Source organism: Tamandua tetradactyla, chromosome 8, assembly GCF_023851605.1.
Source record: "Tamandua tetradactyla isolate mTamTet1 chromosome 8, mTamTet1.pri, whole genome shotgun sequence".
Lineage (NCBI taxonomy): Eukaryota > Metazoa > Chordata > Mammalia > Pilosa > Myrmecophagidae > Tamandua > Tamandua tetradactyla.
In genome coordinates, this window is record NC_135334.1 from 18,521,115 (window position 1) to 18,540,784 (window position 19,670).

Consider the following 19,670-nt stretch of genomic DNA (forward strand, 5'->3'; position numbering starts at 1 on the left):
ACCTATCTTTGGAAAAAAATGAGAAGAGCCGGTAAGTTTGGTTTCCTCACTTCCGTTCCTCATGTGAGTATAATTCATTTTTCTAACCACATAGTAAGTGTCATTGAAGCGTATTTCCCCAGGTTTTTGTGGAAGAACTGTCTTGTTTGATCTTGACGACGTTGGTACTGTTATAGAATTAACCACGAAAAAAACTTGATGACACTTCCGTGCTTCTTGTAAAATTCATCTTTAGGCTAATTTTACTGTGTGTGTTTTCCCCTTGAATGTTTTAAAGAGCTGGATTTCCGTTGCTTTGCAGAGCATTCTAACAGCTGTGTCTCATTTGCTTTGCAAGGGCATTTGAAAAATTGCTATTTTGGAAGCTGCTTAACAAACATATGGGCTACTTGATAGAAAGCACTTTACAGTTTGCATCATGCTTTCCCATCATTGTACCCAGCCATTTCTCACAGAAGTTCAGGGCATATTTACATTTTTCAGAAAAGGAAATCGAGGAACTGAAGAAATAATATAGCAGTTTGGTGGGGCAATTCCTCTCATTTCTAAATTAACCAATGGATTAAAATCTCTTCTTTGAATCCTTTAATGCCTCTGACAAGACAGCCACATGCCTTTTGACAGGTAGGCAGACCCTCTGCCTCTCAGCAGTGCATCATCTCAGGCAGGTGTGGTTTGGCTCCTCGTAAGGTCTGGCTTAACAAAGAGCAATTTCAGTGACTGAACATTGGGAAATGGGAACTGGGCTGTTTAGCCACTTTAAAAAGGCAGCATGTGTGGTGGAGTCAGACTACTTGTATTTAAATCCAAGTTCCCACCCTTTTCAGTTGTGGGACATTGGGAGAGTTACCTAACCTTTCTAAGCCTCAGTTTTCTTATCTGTAAAATGGAAACAATAGTTGCTGCTCCATTGCTTTAATTGATCTAATCCATGTAACACCCTTGGCACAGTGTGTAGGTCACAGCAAGCCTCAGTAAGTGTTGGCTGTTATGATGTCAGGTTCAACAGGAAGCCACCTGGTCATTTTTCTGGAGGTACACTCAAGTTGATTTGTTTCACGAAATTATAAGCATGGCTCACTCAAGAACAGGGCTGGGTAAGAGGTGGTCTGTGGGCTAGACAAAACTTATACTTGTATTTCCTCTGCTTTTCAGAGCTATGATGATAACTTCTCAATCCTTCTGTCATTTTACTCTTTAAAGCACAAAGCTGCAATGCTGTTTCTCCTGAATAATGTATGATACAGACAAGGGGCCTCATTCACTTGTACTTACAATACTTCAACCCAGCACTTTGGGGATGGTGGCTTAGAAAAAAGGCAAAAGATGCGATGGGTTTCCTTCAAGTTTAAGGTGAGAGAGGAAGGTCTGGAGGAAATAGCAAGGTTTTCTCTACTTGAAAATGTGCTCTAGCTTAATACAGAGGATTGTCCCTCACTGGCTTCCAGCTTACCATGAACTGAGCAAAGCACTTGACCTCTGTGTACCTTTGTTTCCCCAGTTTTGAGTGGGAATTACGTTACATATAGGACGACCAACTCATTCCTGGTTTGCAGTTTTAACACTCTTAGTCCCATGTCCCGGGAACCTCCTCAGTCCCTGGAAAACCGGGGCAGTCGGTCACCTAAATACCTGCTTCTCATTTTACTCTGCTCACTGTAAGGGCAATAGATATGAAGGTGTTTTGACATTTTAAAATGCATAGCAACTCAATTCTGTGTAACTGAGGTCCAGAAGTTGTACTTTGAGTTATTGGAGGAAAAACATGATCAATACAGAATATGATTTCTTAAGCAAGAACATTGCACATTAATTCTTGGTGCATCATTTTTTAAACTACTTAGAAATATGCAATATGACTGGAAAATTCTATTACTGGGTATGCCATGTTTTATATCATGCTCATGTGTTTATATAAATGAAATTCGAAGTACACACGAGCATATTCATTTAGAACAGTTAGGACAAGTACTTTCAGGTTAGAAATTTTTTCACATTGGAAAGACCTCATTTGGATCGTCTTTCCTTCTTGAAAAGTTCTATTTTATACCCAAGGCATACTTTTGAGAGACTATACAATAAATAAATGGATTGGTGGTTTACCTTAGAGACTTCAAAAGCAAAAAAAAAAAATTGTTTGGAAAAGATGGCATAACTGAAAATCTACTTGGATCTGAAAAATAAGTACATCAAAGAATAACAAAACATTACTGTAAACTGAGGCCAATCGCTGTTCAGTAGATGTACAAAAATATTAACCAGTGTGTACACTCAGCAATTAAACCTATTTCTAAAAATGATTAGTTTATTTTCATGTTATGTAGAGATTGCACTTGAGTGAAACATCACAATATGCAAGTATGCATTTGCTTGAAGATTTGAAAGGTTTTTGATTGACATTTATTTGCGTTTTACCTAGAGGCATCCAGCCAGAATTCAACCCCATGTAAGGCCTATAAACGCCAAAGTGAGGCTTCTTGCATAGGCATGCAGAGAAAAGATAAATAATATATAAGTAACATGTGTTAGTAAAGGCACAAAAAAAAGCATGTTCAGTAAAATTTAGTTGGTTGCATTAATAGAGAGAAGTTAATATTTATTGGAAACATTAGACTTTGAAAATGACTTATTTTGTGTGTTGTTTTTTTAACGTCTTACTTTGAATTCACTTCAAACTTGCAGGAAAGTTGCAAAAAATAATACAAAACAATGCATAGAACTTCAATATTCTCCCTTACCCAGATACCCAGATATATCAACTTGTAGCATTTTGCAACATTTCTCTTCCTTCCTTCCATCCTTCCTTCCTCTGTCTGTCTTTCTGTCTCTATCTAATTATTTATCTGTCTGTCTGTCTCCTATTATTTAACTATTTTAGCATAGAAGGCAGAGATCATGCTCCTCGAGTACCCAACACTTCCAGGTACATTTCCTGACAACAAGACCCTCACCGTGTGACCACCTTAAGTAATGCGCTTGACTTTACAATGAAACATGTAAACCTCTTTGATGAAATGGTAAGGTTCTTGAAGACCCTTAACAAGTCACAGATTTTTTTCTTCGTTCCTCAGAACCTACTGCCGCCCTGGTCACATGGCAGGCACTCAGTAAAATCTTGTCAAATTTTAACAAATATTCTTTGTACCAACACTAATTTCAAAATAACCCAGTGATAAGGGTGTGGCCTACCATCTTACATTCAACTTTTCCCCAAGGAATGACCTACTTTACCTCCCAGATCCAAGCAAAGAACTCATTCAACATCAGAGCTACAGGCTTTTGGTACTTTTTTGTTTATATTTCCTTGGGCAGAGAGGTAACTATGTTGGGTTTAAATACCCTTTTCTACCTTCCATCATGGCAAGCTAGAGCAAAAAGAAGCCTCATTCTAATCCTGTATTTTATAAATGGAAACACAGAGAGGAAACTGTTTGCCCAAGGTCACTGATTCAGACCATCCCAGATATTTGTCAGTATTAATTTAAGTCTTCCAGACTTAACCAGGTAGAGCTGCAGCTGATTTTCTTAGCTCTTTTTTAGTTCAGGAGACACCCCTTCCTTACCACCCCCATCTGCTGTTATCCTAATTCCACTATTCTTTAAACAACTCTACCCCCGTCTTTTGCTTTCAATGGTATTTTCTTTGCTTTCAGCCAGTACACCTCCACCTTCACCCCAAGTTCTCAAACTAAAGGAATCTTCTAGATTACCCAAAGTGCTGTATAAATATGAGGGCCATTCCTGCATTTCTCCTGAGACCTGCTACCTTCAATATAATGATGCATACCTCCAGGCTTGTACTGGTGTCTCTTAGGCTCTGGTATGTGAGTCAAGGCTTTGCTTTCTGGTTAATTTAGCTGGGACGAGGGCAAGCTGAAGCTTGTGAGGGGAGATAGAAACTAGAGCAAACCGAGTCACAGTTAGAAGAGAACCTCCAGGAAGGCGGATTGCCTGTGGTTCTTAGAACCTTAGAATCATCCTCCAGCAGTATTGATGCAGACCGAAAGTTAAAATATGACAGTTTTCCTTCAAGGGGCGCATGGAGGGAAACAATGATTTTTTCCAAACTCAGCCCCACAGAGAGGAAATCTGCTTGAAATTTATTCAGTCCCCTTCTTTTTAAAGTCTTGATTACCCTTGGCTCTACTAGGTGCTTAGATTTATGCACCAGTGACAGGTGATCCTTATGTAAGAAGGGAATCTTCGGGTGTGATAAATTGGGTCTTAAGAAATCTCAGCCCAGTTGCTGCAGATGGCAGTGTCCTGATGGCAGAATTAGAGAGCAGCATCCTGCTGGGCTGTGGGCTGTCTGTGAATGGCTACTCGGTGCACAGCCGCCGGAGCCAATACCTTGAGCCTCAAGGTCATGACCATGGGGCGGAGCCCAACTGTAGAGTGGATATTCATTCCAGCAACATTCTTTCTTACTCCCTTGGACATTGCAGTCCACTCTCACTGTCCAGTAAAAATCCGATTGTTACCTGTGTCCTTTGTGAATACTTTAATAATTTGGGGTCTCTGTCTGTCATCACTTGCCCCTGTAGAAGTGCATTCTGTGCTTGTAAAGAGTTGTTTATACTAGAGAATTTGAATCAGTGGGGTTGATTTGGCCAAGGAGACATTTCTCCCCATTCTATCCTGGCCAGATCCTATCTGTCATCTGCGATTTTCTTCATTAGTGTCAACCTCCAGTCCACAGGTGTTTAGCTTTGGTTTGGAGGAATATGGAAATCTCCTAAAAGTGCACATACAAATTGGTTGTGAGCATATATGCCTCTGTCTAGGGAGAGGGTCCACAGCTTTCATAAAAATTGTCGTAGATGACTGTGATCCGATAAATAATGAGTCACTGTTGTGGATGAAGAAAGTATTCTGAAACATCACTGCTCTCTTTCAACTAGGTTGAAGTTGGTCAGATGTTAGCAATGCAGGGTAAACTTTGGAATCAGGTAGACTGTGAATAATGGTTTAAATCCTGGTGTACATGTCCTGACTGTGTGAGCTTGGACATAGCACTTCAGTGCTCTGTACATCACATCCTTATCTAGAAAATGCCTAAAATAGGACTACTACCACCTGCCTCAATATATTGTTATGAGAATTATATGAGGATATACATATATGTACATATATATATTTATATATATATATAAAGCTTATGAGGTACTTGGCATTAAAAATTATACAATGAACAGTAGCTAGCAGTGGGAGAAATCACATGCAACGTCTATGCCAGAGCCAGTGGGCTGATGCCCAATGCTATGTGTTCTTTTCCTTTCTGCTCTCTTGAGTCCTCCTCCCTGTCTATTCATTGAGTCATTAGCTGCCATTTCATATTTTTCATAAGCATCAACATATTTACCCACCACTACCAAGAGATGCCACGTTCCCATCCTCTAGCCCATGTCTTATGGACAAGAGAGCAATAATAACTAGCATTAGGCTACCGGCACCCATTTTTTTAAAGTTGCATTTAAAAAAAAATAAAAATAATGATGTTTTGGTGATTTTCTGAAGACTCATCGAAATACATGTAACATATATTTTAGCTAGGGTCATTTTCCCCTCTTAATTTATTTGCAATAATGTGCTTCATTTCCTAGCAAGTAAATACTCAGTAGATATTTTCCAAATAAGTAGAAATGAAAACTCTAACCTAAACCAAAAATAAGGGGTATATGTGTGAGTATGTTAGTTGCTTTGCTAGTCGTGTCTCTTCCCCATTCTTATTCCACCTTCTTTTCTTTAAAGATCACTGCAAATATGAAACATGGAAACTATGAAAAAAGATGGCTTGTTTGAAGACATTCCTCATCCTTATATCAAGGGTTTCTTTTCTACTTGGGAGTTTGAGGCCAAGAATATCCACTCTCAGTGTCTCATTTTAGAATCTATTTCCATAGTAAATATAAAATCATCCGGAATGGGGAATCTCATATTTTTTAGGCTGGAGATAACAGTTTTGTGAGATTGGCCAAAAATTCTTTGAAGAGAGAATGCACTGAGTGAAAAAGTTACATCCATGAAAATTTTCATAAAAGCTAAATGTGATGCACTAGAAAAACATGAGAGCATATTTCACTGTATACCCACAGATCTATATCTTTGTCAACTATATCAATAAATACTACTCAATGGGGATGTAAAAATTCCTTCCATGCATGCATTTTTGTTGGTCTAGCTCACTGCCTAATCCCATAGAAGGTGGTTAATAAATATTTGTTGGATATTATGAATTATTTATATTACATTTACATAATGCAAATAAGGAAACTGCAGTAGTGCTCTATATACTGCCTTTATGAATAAAATATTTCTGAAGCTCGACTAACTAATAAACCACTAAAATAAAGTTCCTTCTGCATATGTTTTTATGACAAAGATGAATTTTAGAGAATATGAGTGTAAGGCTTTGAGCAAGCCTTTGTGTGTTTGTACATATGTGAGCTGCCAATTAGTTTGTTAGCAATTGGGCTTTGCAATTCTTTAGGTTATTGCAGATAAACACCCTTCCCTCTTTCTCTCAATCTTGCCTTTCATAAAAGAAATAAAAAGCAGGATCAAAATGATATTGACTCAGGGTTGAAATCAAGTAAGGGCATCAGCAGGTGCTGCAAAAAGTCTCAAGAGCCTCTTGTCTCCATGGAAGGACTCACCTGAGAAGAAGTCAGGGCGGAAGGACAGTAGTGTGTCTAGGAGTGCTGCTGACAGCCCCCAGCTTCTCCATGAGACATCATCAAACATGGGGCTTCAGTACCCAGAAGCAAGTGGTCCTATAGGAGAACCGTAGAAATAGGGAGGTCGTAAGAGCCAAAGAGAATGAAACAAAGAAATTGTCCCCTAAGGGAACAGTGTCTTTTCTTTCATTTATTGCTACTCAAAGCCCTTGCACTAACCTGTGGTTACTCCGGACTATAGTTTAGGTGTGTTTCCCATATAGCTGCTCGACTGCTGTGTGTTCCTCTCTGTTTCTCAAGAACAGACATTGGTCCTTCTCTGATGTTTCTATTAAGAATTGAGAAGCAGCAGTCAGCATTCATTGGTTGATAGGTGCCAGGTAATTTTACTTAGTCTCTAACTCAATCTATTTTATTTTATTTTATTTATTTATTTATTTTTCTCTAACTCAACATATTTTAGATGAGGAAAAACTGAGTAGAAAGAAGTTAAGTAACTTATCTTGAGCCACCAACTAAGTGGTGGGAAACCCTTCACATTTTACGTGATGATTCCTCAGAACAGAGAGCAAATTCTGGAGCTGCATAGAAGGAAATGCTACGTGATAAGGAGTATTTTGTTTGAAGATTTATTTTTCCTGGTTCATCACACTCCTTTTGTACACAGGCCAACACTGAGAGTCATAAACTTGTATCGGCACATGTGAGCCTAAGGCTGTTCCCACCTCTCCTTTTTTTTTTTTTTGTATGCTGTATGGTGGGGTCACATTTCATTATTTTTCCTTGTGAATATTCCCTTATTGAAGCACTATTTGTTGAATTTTTGTTTGCTTCTGTTTTGAGTGTTTGGTTTTTTTTGGGGGGGGTGCACTGGGGAAAGTGCAGGGACCGGGATCAAACCTGGGTCTCCGCATGGTAGGGGAGAATTCTACCACTGAACTACCCTTGCACACCCCCCACCACACCTCTCCTTTTAACACAAGGGTTCTAGTTCACAGAGGTAGAGATCAGGGTCTGTGGCTGTACTTCTGGGTACTGGACAGACTAGTGAGAAGAGGGCATAAGAGGTGAAAAAGGAGAGCAGGGATGCACTTATCAGTTCCCATCAAAAGTCCGTGTGTGACCAAGTCCTGGAGCATCTTGGTTTTCCTCTTACCCATCGTATGTTCAAAGTAATTGTAACTTGAACTTGAACTTGTTCTGAGACTATATTATAACTGATTTATGGGTCCCTTTTTCAATTAGTATTTTTAGTGTTTACGTGCTCATGCCTCTGTCTTGATCATTTCTAAAATGCCCTTCCACCTCACCCTCTCTCCTTACCACTCCTCCCTACTGAACTTGATCCTCTGGTACCATATATTACATTGAAAGCCAGGTGCAAGGCAGCAGCTAGCTCTCTGAAAATCAAAAGAAACAAATGCTTTCTACTTCCCAGAACTTGTTAAAACATACTGAAACACTTCATGTTCTTGGTGCCAAGGTCAAGGAGGTCAGCCCACACTCAAGCACAGGCATTTGAGCCTGTCAAATGAGTCAGTCAAATGGGAATACTGTGTTGTTTTGTTCTGAATGTGTGTCAGTATCACTGTGCATAAAAAAATGTCTGTTTGACATACCACTGTTTGCCTATTTGCCATCACACAAAACCATCCAATTAAAGGGTGACTAACGTCCTGAGTATATATATCTTTATACGATGTACCCTGATGCACAGGCCGATGATTTTTGTTGAACATTATTTTTTATTTTGTATGATAGTTTATGCCAGCCACTGTACTTAGCACATTATTTTTCATGCGAATATCCCATTAGTGCAGCACCATTTGTTGAATTTTTGTTTGTTTGTTTTGCTTGGTTGTTTTGTTTTGGGGAAAGTGCATGGGCTGGAAACTGAACCCATGTCTCCCGCATGGCAGGTGAGAATTCTACCATTGAACTACCCTGGCACCCCCTTGCTGAACATTCCCCCCTTTCTATTTTGTTTCTCACTAAGTGCTGCTGCTTCCTTTGCCTCTCCTCAGCACCTCCACCAGAGTTGGTGTACCTTCTCCTTCCCCACTGGTAAAGCCAGCAAGCATGCAATTACTTGTATCCCCTCCGCCCTCCCCACTGCCTCCTGCCCAAAGAGGACATTCCATAGCGATGCGTTTTCTCATTGATATATAATTCATCTGTGGGTCACTAGTGCCAAATACAGTGGCTGGCATAGACTAGGTAGTCAATACATATTTGTTGAATGAATGTGGAGTTGAATGAATAGAAAGACACATCAGTTTGTTTGGCTGCATGTTTGGCTTCAGTTTTGTTTTGTTTTGAGTATCATTCATTCGTACTGTCTCTCTCCCTTCCTTAATCAATATTTATGGGGTGTCTCTGATGTGTCAGGTACTGACTGTATGCCAAGGTGAGCCAGATGTGGTCCCCCCTCCCGGGAAGGCCCAGAGTGGGCTGTACTGGCTGTGCTGGCTTTGATTCAGTCCGTCATTCGAGCGAATCACCAGGCATTGGGGCTGCAGCCTTGAAGTGGCTATTTGTGGGAGAATAGAGAGGAGGAAGACATTGTTTCCCTCTTGAGGTCCTCATAGCCCCTAGGGCAGAGAACAAATAAAAGCATGAAATACATACTATCATATGCCAACAGTGGGAAATGATGGGGAAGGGTAGAAATGATTGGGTATTCAGGTAGACATAAAATAATGAGCACCTCCCTTCCCACTGATATAAAATCTTCTTGACTTCTTCAGCTAATATATACAGTTTATTTAGCAGATATTTTGTTTTTCCACACTGCCATGTGCCCGGGACTAGCCTGCGGCTGGGTGCATGGCAGTGAGCAAGGAAGGGGCGAAACCCTGCTTCTAAGAAAGGTCCAGGCCAAGACACAAGTGCCTAGCTCATTTGTGAAAATGAGAGCGAGTGTATGCAAGCAGAAGTAAAAGTGATAGAGAGGAAGGGAAGGGAAGAAAAGAGAACAGAAAAAGAAAGACCAAAGCTAAGGCTCTAGGTCGGTACATGCTTCTAGAGCCAAAGAACTCCAGAGACAGAGGCTTTAACTTTGAAAAATTTCCAAGAAAGAACTTGATACTGTTGAGGTGAAATAAAGTGAGTTCAGATATGAGAAACAATATCTGAATAATTTCATCACTGTGGGTAATTAGAAGCTAACTTATTTCTAGGTGACTTAAATCTGACCTAAGATTTCCAATGAATTTTCATGCAAACCCTCCATCTCTTCCTTTCATACTCTATCAGTCTTCTTCCCTTTTTAATTAAGTCTGTTCCCATTTTTAGACTGGCTAGAGACATCAAGTCTGATGTTCACTTAGTACATATGTCATTGGTATTTACTATGTATGAGGCAGTATCCTAGGCTTTGGGACTTCATCAGCATAAATCACTGATCTTGCGCTGGCATCAATAACCTTGGCCTTCCTTTTGTAATATCTATCTCAAGGTACCTCTGGCAGAGTCTTTAAAATCTGTATTTTAACAAAAGAGCTCATAATGCATGTTTGTGGTATAGTTTTAATAATTAAAGGACTAGGGAACAGAGTTGAATGACATAGAAACTCTAGAATTAACACAATTTGAGGATTTTCAAAAGCATGGTCCTGTTGGGCAGTCCTAAGTCAACACTCTACCTTATTTATCAGGCTCCCACAAGGAAGACAAGATTGGGCTCCAAAGACAATTCCATGCTATGCTGCCTCAGAAAGAAGAATGCTTTCTTTTAAATATTGATGGAATGCTTAATATTCTTTGGGGACAATGCTAGGCACTTTCACATGCATTATTTCATTCAATTCTCCAAATAACCTTGTGAAACAGATCTCATTATTTTTCTCATTTTATTAAAAATAAGGAAATTGGGGCCCTGAGTACTTAAGGAAGTCAACAAAGACCATATGCCTAATAAATAGGGTGGAGAAGATTTAAGTCTAGATTTATTGACTCCTTTCCTTAAGAAGAAATCTTTTAAAGAACATTTTTATTAAGACTTACAACCATTTCTTAGTGACTGTAAGAAACTCTATCTGAAGCCTAAATGATGGCTTAGTTTGGTTTTGGATTTTGCCTTTTAAAAACCTTTTAGGAGGGATTTATTGGGGGATGCTATCCCTTGCCAATTCTTGACCTGCTACACTCAAGACATGCTTGAGAGCTCTCTTTTTGTCTCAGCCATCTGTTCTTTTGGCTTATAATTTCCATGAAAATGACTGGAAACATTCTTCAATCCTACCCATGCCCAAGGCCAGAAAGTGAGACATTTTATTGGCATTCTTAAGGAATCAGTCTCTAACATCTTTTTCAGTATCTTTTCCAAGATCTTCATACCACCTTCCCTTTCTCACATGTGTATATGTATTTAATTATTTGTCACACTAATTATATTGCATCAATATGTTTATTAAAATTATAATCTAACATATGGTAAAACATAAATATAATAATTAAGGACCATCAATCAGAGAAGTCCTTATTCGGTGGTTTTAGTAACTAAAGAATATAAGGATCAAGGAACTTCTGAATTGAAAAGAGGGCCCAGGGACCCAAAGACAGCTCAAACCATAATAGTCCATCTTATACGGCTTATGTGTAAGGTCTACCCATAAGGCAGGGAATTGGGTTAGTCATGGGTATAGAATTTTACAACCTAAAGGAGTATTTGAGATCCAACCCCTTTCATCGTAGAAAAAGAACTGGATTCTGGGAAGGTGAGTGATTTGTCCAAAGTGAAACAGGAAGGTAGAACAGGATCTACACCAGTGATCCTCAAACTTTGATCTATTGAAGAGTCACCTGGGGAGAGTGTTACAACACAGATTCCTGGATCACAATTCCAAAGAATCTGATGCAGAAGAGCTGGCCCAGGGCCCAGGGATCCGTACGGTGAATGAGCCTCCTGGGGGACTCGGCAGCTGGTGGGACTTAGACCACCATTGAAGAAACACTATTCTGGAATCTCAACCTCATGATTCTCAGTCCAGTTTCTTCCCAAAGGACTGTGCTGCCTCCCTACATTCGAAAACAGTCCAGACAATACAAAATTCCCTTTGAGATTCACATGAGTGCTTTTATTTCCTGATGGACTCAACAATTAATTCCTGATTGGGTCATTCATTGAGTAATTTTCTCTCAGTCGGTCAGACAGTCCCTGTGGTGTGCCAGAAGCGAGACATGAAGAAGATTAAAATGCAGCCCAGGAAGCCACGACCAACCGGGAGATAATTATAGCAACAAAGTAGCTACCATTTCTTGAGCCCTTTATTTATACACGCTTTGCTTCCTATAGTTTAATTCATTCATTTATCTCATCCACTGCCTTTAGGTAGGCTTGTACATAATAACAACACAATGTGTTAGTTTTTCACCAATACAGAATCATGCATACCTTCTGCAACTTGCTGGTCACACTTAATATGTCTTGGAAGCATTTCTTTTGTCAGTTCAAATAGACTTTCTTTCTAATGGCTGCCAACTGATGGGTCATCATGTATTTAACCATTCCCGCATTGGTGGATATTAAATTGCTTGCATTTTTTCCCATTAAGATAGGGCTGTGATGAATTCCTAAGTAGATATTATTATCCCCATTTTACAGATGAGGAGAAAGAAAAAAGTTGATTATGTTACCCAAGATCTCATGATGACAGAAATAGGATTCAAACCCAGTTCTATCGCTCTCAGACTACGAACTTCCTTTCCACCATGGTACCTTTTGGTAATTGCAAAAATGTGGGGTAAGTTCTAGAGAAGGTGTTTACTACAGGATCACCAAAAACCTGCTGCAGATTGAACTTCAGAGTCATTTGAAGAAAGGGCATTTGAACAAAATCTCAGAGTCTTCTAGGCAGAGGAGAGGTGAGCCAGTCCAGAATAAGGTATAAATTTATTATCAGTCAATTAATCATATATTGATTGTCCACTAGAGGAGAACCTGTAATAGATATTTGTTGCAGGGGGAAAGGGTGGAGGATGGAGGGAGCATCAGAGAAAGACATAAATATTTGCACATATGGATCTTACAACCATTTGTGTGTATGTGTGTGTGAGAGAGAGAGAGAGAGAGAAACTAGTCAGGAAAATTACCAAAGTAATGAGCTAGTGAATATAGTATAAAACATACCTCGTGTGGTTGCTTTGCTTTGGCAGAGATCTGGAAAGGAGTGGACCGTGGGGTCCGGTCTGTACAGGATGGTAAGGAAATTTGCCCTCTTAATAGCTCCATTTCTTCTTCTGAAATGAAGAAAGTAATATCTAGTCCCTGCCTACTTGACAGGGATGTCACAGGGCTTGGTTAATTTCTGTAAATGTTTTGAGCTCCTCTGAGGTGTGTGTTCTGTAAATAAGAGGTATTAATAGCAGCCATCCGAACTGAAACAAAAGCAAATTGCTCTGCAGTCATTTTCTGGGAGAGGAACACACACATCCATAAAGTGTGAAGCCCATATGCAATCTGTCACCTCGACCCTGCCTTAAAAGGGGCTTGGGTCTCGTATAGGACAGAGTTACCTGCTCAGGCCCTGATTTCAAGTGGAAGAATTCAGGAGACTGGCTGGATTTTGTAACATTTAATTTCCCAGCTGATTACTATGATGAAGAGCCCATCTGGCACAGCCCCTTTGTGAGGTATATGTGTGCAGTGAAGTTGGAGTCTAGGAAAGGCAGAGGTCTAATAGAGAAAAGAAAAAGAAAGAAAGTGCACGGTGGAGACAGTCCCGTTTTGGAACCCTCCATGAAAATGTTTAAATAGGGATGTTGTATTAGCATTAGTGAGGCCAGTGGGCCATATATTGTAAGAAAAACAGTTGGAGAAAGTGGGTTTCTCTTTCTCAGGGCTTTTATGATAGCTCAGTGAGGATCTGGTGATGCCTTTGTCTCCCACAAGTCTGGGGGTTGGGGTGGGGGGGGCTGTGAACATGCTAAGAAAATCCAAATCTGTGCACTCACAAATTCCGTGGACACTTAGCAGTTCCTGGGGATACACTTGATAACACCCTGTGCCGCCCCCTCCCCCTCCCCGGCACATGGATCGTGCTGATAATTCAGGTGGAGCGTAGCCCTGGAGCACATGCTCGGCTTGCCCTTAACCTGCCAAAAGGAAACTCTGAGCAGGAGGTGGGGGAAGCCATGTGTTAGCCCTTCCGTCTCCATGGCCCCTTTAGGGCCACTGCAGATTTCAAATCAATCCATAAGCGAGTTGATCTCATCAGCACTAATAGGACTTACAGATGTGCAGAAACCAAGGTTATGATGCTGAACTGAACTCCCAGATGGAATTTCTCATAATTTTCTGTTTCCCGGGGATCCTGTGTAAACCTGTTCCAGACAGAGTTTTTATTGTGCTGCATTTTGAACCTCCAACCAAGCCTCCCCTTTGGAGGTCAAGCTTCTTAGTCTCCTAGAAAATTCCTACCTCAAAGATAGAGGCTCCCATCTCCTGGGGTTACCATTTCTGCTGGGGAGCCTCTAGCTCCACAAGGAAAACTCATCAGTGACCTGATCTTAATCCCCGGCCAGTTGCTCACAGGTCACTGAAAAACATCTGGTGGCCCTGACCCTTTGTGTCCATTTACCAAATATATTGAAAGTTGGGAGGAACTGGGGGACCCATTTCTAGTCCTCCACAGCAAGTGACAGAGGGAGGGGCCAGGTGTTGGTCTAACACTAGAAGGACCTGTGAGCCCAATCTATTTTGCTTAGTCAAAAAAAGTATTGATGAGCCCTCTTCAATAATTGGGCAAATCTCCAGTTTTACAGGCCATTACGCTGAGTTTCCTATAGGGCTGAAACTAGGAAAGTACCCTCTACCTCATTACATAAATGTGACAATAAAGTTGGTTTCCCCACAGATTGGAATCAATACTTAATTGCCCTTTGGTGGTATCTCATCCTGTCTCTGGGGAAAGTGGATTTCACAGCCCATAATGTGAATTTCAGCAAAGAAATCTAGATCAATAGGAGAGAGTGCCTCCAGTGAGGTCCCCTTAGGCCACTGTTTCTGAAAAGGGACTTTTAATTACTTGGACCGCAGACTAAAGCTTTACCCCTTTGTAGAGGCAGCAGTCCATTAATGAACCTATGAATTTACAGCGAGATCTCATTGATAATGAAGAGTTCCTTAGGGTCTGACTAAGATATTTTGGTGCCACTGTCTGTGGTTGAGTGTCCTAAACGAAGAGTATGTCTGCTGACTTTACGTCCTGTTTAGCCATAGCTGTCTAACCTCCTAGCAGGAGGGAGCCTGGCAAAGTCAGTGATATAGGATGGACAGCACCCATATCTCATTGCCATGTCTTCTCCTTGACCCTGCTTGCTCTCCACCATCACCAGGAACTTCCCAAGTTTCCCAGGAGAATTGGTAATGCAGGGCTGGCCCAGTTGCATTGCTCTGGGAGAGGTCTTTGTTATAAAATGTACTGTGTCCTATAGATTCGAAGGACAACTAAGCTTAGGCTTGATTGATTTGGAGTTCCTGGCTGCCCATAAATTTCTCTTGTTCTTGATTTTCTGGCTTTCAATAGAGGCTTAGTTGTCAGAAGGTATGCATCTCCCAGTGAATGGGGAAGGGGATGGGAATTCTTTTGCTATTTTTCCTACTTTGCTCCAGGAATTTAAATTGTGCTCTTAGGATAATATGAATAAAGTTTGCAAGACCTATTTCATGCAAGATGGAACCCAGCCTGAACTCCTTTGTTATTAGCTAGAATATCCAGAGATGATATAAAAAAAATTACACTTTTCCTGCAGAGGCTCCTGAATATTTCTTCCTTATTGTCATGACAAAGACAAAGAAGTATTCATGCAATAGTGGTTTGGAGTCAGTTAGGGATGGCTAATGCTTGGTCTGTATTTCATCTTCATTCTCCTTCTTTCTTGGCAGTGACAACTTACGCTTACTAAATGATCATAAACTTTTTCCTTCTGAGTTTCGACATGAAAAGGCTTCAGAGTCCTTCTCAGTACACTAGGCAGTATCTTCTAGTCAGCCAGAATTGGAATAAGGTGGCACAAAAAAATGGTGGCATCTCAAGTTCTGCATGGCATATTTAAAATGTCTCAAGAAGGGATTTGGACTGTATCTCTGGCTTTTTGCAGCATTTTCTGTTTACAGATGATTTAGATGGAATTCAAGACCTGATTTTTCACTAACCCCACCCATTCTTGTCTACCACCCCAAAAATACCACACCAGAAGATATGGGAAATATGATAACTGCTTTTATGAACCATCTATGAGGTGATGTCTAGTCCATATTAAATATCAGAAATAAATTATTTATGTGAGATGAAAATACAGGCATGATTATATTATGGATACTAACCCAACCCAAGAACAGCATTTTAGCTACCTTGAATGCCCCTGGGGGAGATTCACACTAGTGAGTTTGAAATTGTACTTTAATAACCACTTAACTGGCTAGTATATGTATAAAAAAAAACATGTGCACATTTTACATAGTACACTTTGAAACTAACGTCTACTCTTGGATTAATTTTGAATTTGCCCTCTTTTAGTCTTGTTCCATTGATGAAACCAAATAAAACTTCAGATGAGCACTATCTTAGGTAAGAGGTAGATGGACTTTAGCCATGGTCTTGACAGGCTCAACCATTCTACAGAATCCTGAGCCTGTGGCCTGTTACCTGTCACTCACGAACAGAGCTATAGGAACGCAGTTGGATTGGCTTGACTAGAACACACTGCTGGTAACTGTTCTCAACCTGAACTGACCTCTTGTGGCAATCTCCAGTGCGCTCATTTCGTTGCTTATTCCTTGAGGTTGTCCAAGATGGCAGCTGCTCGAGTGGCCTGGGTTGTGCGCGAAGTAAAAGGGCTACCTGCCAGATAAGACAGTATGAGGGAAGGGTAGGTACCTCAAAATTTCTTCAGTCAGGCCCAGGAATCTCTCACTGGTTTGGAGAGGGGAGTGAAATCTTAAGCCTAATGCTGCATTAAAAAAAAAAACAGAAACATTGGAAAGATACTTAACTTTTCTCTCTCTCAGCTCCCTGCCACAATTTGGAGTACTAATATGAAGTGGACCTAGGAGACAGTTACTGAATGATGCGTAAAGCATTTTGCAATCTGAAACATTAGTTTATAAAAGATGGAGAGGCAAAACATTCTGTCTCTTACCCTGTGCACAGGGCATCAGACTGCATTTCAGGGTAGAGTAAGGGAAGTGAGAGAGTTGAATGACAAGTCTTTAAGCATGTTTATAAAGCTATACATATACACACATGAGTACTTATACCCATGATGAAAATAGAAATTGTATTACTTTAGTCTTTGTGATGTATCTGGGCAACATTTTAGTTTGGCCAGCCACTGCTAATATGGCTGGTTTTTTCATTTTGCATCTCAAAGGACAGGCTTCTTAAAGATTTTCCAGTGTGATGTGAGAAAGTCTATTTTTTAGCTGAAAGTTATCACAGCTCACTTTTTTATGCATCTGATGCAGCCTTCTTTCCAGGCTAGCCTAGCCATGTTGAATCGTTTGTTTACCTATAGCTCTCACGTTTCCACAAAGCATTGGCAGGTGGAGCCATAATGAAAGGTAGCTAATGTGTTTTCTGTTCTTTTGGGGATTTGAGAAAGCAGCAAGCCCACTTAGAAAAGAAAGCATTGTTTTGGCAATCTAGAGTGAAGAGAATCCTCCTTCGCAGGGCCAGCTGTTGCCTTGATCCTCCAAGTTTGCTCTTCCTTTTGTTAGTACATGATCAGGCAGTATGCTAGCAAATATGACTTCACATTAGAGTAAGGGAATCCCCTCACCTCTCCAGCAGGCAGGGCAAATAGGCTAACAGACGACTAGGCAGGATTTCCTGGGGTTCAAGCTACTGCAGCTTCCTGGACAAATGACAAAATGCAGGTGTCACTCCCCTTTCCCCCTGGCCAACCAGGTCAAGGGTAATTGCCCCGTCGCCTGCTGGGTTAGGCCCACCCTGCCATTCTCCCCCAAGGTTCATTTTTCATTTTGATGAAGTCATGATGGCTTAGTGCAGCAGAACATCTGAGGATATGCTTTGTAGGGGAAAAGACATAAAGAAGTCCAATGAGCTCCCCTTCCCTAAAATTGAGAGCTCCGTTTCATGGAGCCATTCATAGAGGAATGGCAAACAGAGCTAGTTGCAGGGCTCTTTCTTTCTTTGCAAATGGCAGGAGCAAAATATCTATCTTGCTAGCTTAAGAATTGCCTTGCTGCCTTATTTCGATGGAGGCAGCACAGCTTGCTTTAGCCTTTAAGTGTGAAAATGAAATAAAGGTTGGCAAAGGGAAGAGATGGAAGCTGCAGAGTTTTCTTGGAGTATGAAGATACATATCCAGTCCTGTGAACTGAATGCAGAAATTTCCCATCCCTTTCCTGATCCCTTTTCCCATTCTCCTCGAGAATTGTGACTGAAACAGCTGGCTGGGCTGGTCGCTCCTCAGTGGAGATTTCTTTTGTGGGCAAATGCTACGAGCGCCCGTAATTTGGGAAGGGACTGAGCAGATGCTTATGCTCCAGCTATCTCGGTGTGTGTGTGTTTCTGATCTCACCATCATAATGAGGTGGAAACACATGCACATGCACACATACACATTCGCATACGCAAATGCACAAGCCTGACTTGGGGGCCACACAGTTTTACCCAGCACCCTGAGCAGAGATTTGGAATATTTATTGTCTACCCTCTCTCTGTCCTGGGGAAGATGTTGGAAAGTCTACTACAGGAGGCTGAGAAAGGAAAATATTGGCTTTTACAGTACAAACATCTCTGTCCTGAAAGAAAATGTTAATTTTCCCCTAAATCAAATGTTGACATATATCAACAGCCGCTGACGATGTGTCACTATGGTAGAGATTCTCTGCTCTGGAGAATGAATATTGGGCTGGAGTCTCTCCACCTGAATGCCTAACTGGTTAAAAATCAAACAGGTTTGGTTTAGAGGTTTTATGAATAGTCCGAGTTTGTTTTGAAAAAGCTGATCTCTCTGGAACCCTCTCCTGACAGGGGAGCAGGGTACTTTGCGGAAGGCACTGTTGCCTGCTGAAGGCTGAAGGAATGCCTTTACTGTTGTCTGCAGGGATTCCAACGCTGCTTACAGCTGCCAGGGGACATGAGATTTTAATGTAGATGTGGGAAGGGGAAAAGGCCAGGGACATGGAGAAAGGATGGAATTCATAGCCACAGGGAAATTTCCATTGCTCGCTGCTGTATCTACCCCTTTCCCATTTGCCCTCACCAAACCGTCAGTCTAAATATTCTTCTTTCAACACCTATGTTTTTAAAATTCCAAATTAAGATCCCAACCCTCTCCCCACAACTACACACACACACACACACACACACACACGCAGACCCTTTTAACTTGTTAAGTTTGAAAGATGATGATCTGCACAACCAGTGTGCTTTGCCAGTCCGCACGGGTAAGGCCAAGATTGATGCAGAAGGTTGGTGCGACGTTGCCGCAAAGCAGCGTGATCAGAATACAAGATGGAACATCGGGGGAAAGGCCAAGAAATATGTCTGCGCTTGGAGTTTACACAAGTCTCCTTAGCAACTTGTCTGAATTTATTTCCCCCTTAATGCATGTGGGTTTCTTCCAAACCCTGAGTGCAATGAGTGCTGGATTTTTAACAGCCCCCTCTTTCCCCTCTACCGGGGTGCAGTTTATTGTTCCAATCGGTTAGCCTGGCTCTCCGATCCCTTCACGGCTTGCCCCCCTCCCCCGATCTAGGTAGCTGTGCTCCTTTGCACTGTGACAATGTGGACTGTTGGTCGTTTTCCAGAAATCCGCGTCTCCGTGGGGGAAAGATCCTGCCTGCTTCTGATGGCCACAGCTGTGCGGTTTTTTGCTGCAGCCTGGCTGCTCCTGGAGCCGGCTCCTCTGGGTGGCATATGTGCAAATGTGCTTGTTTATGTGCCCGTGTGTTGTGGAACAGGGGAGGGGCAGCAGGGCTGCCTTTTTCTCTCCTAGTTCTTTTCTTCTTTGGTCTTTTTC

The 19,670-nt window shown here is 41.2% G+C and overlaps 1 long non-coding RNA gene across 7 annotated transcripts in view; it reads left to right on the plus strand.

The window, feature by feature from the left end:
* The window catches only part of LOC143644096 (uncharacterized), a 301,622-nt gene that overhangs the window by 211,526 nt on the left and 70,426 nt on the right, over positions 1-19,670 (plus strand). For 6 of the 7 annotated variants that reach the window (XR_013156511.1, XR_013156507.1, XR_013156505.1 and 3 more), the window contains one exon: positions 1-19,670. This exon is cut by the window's right edge. This is a non-coding gene — a long non-coding RNA (uncharacterized LOC143644096). The other variant, XR_013156509.1, reaches the window with a different exon arrangement.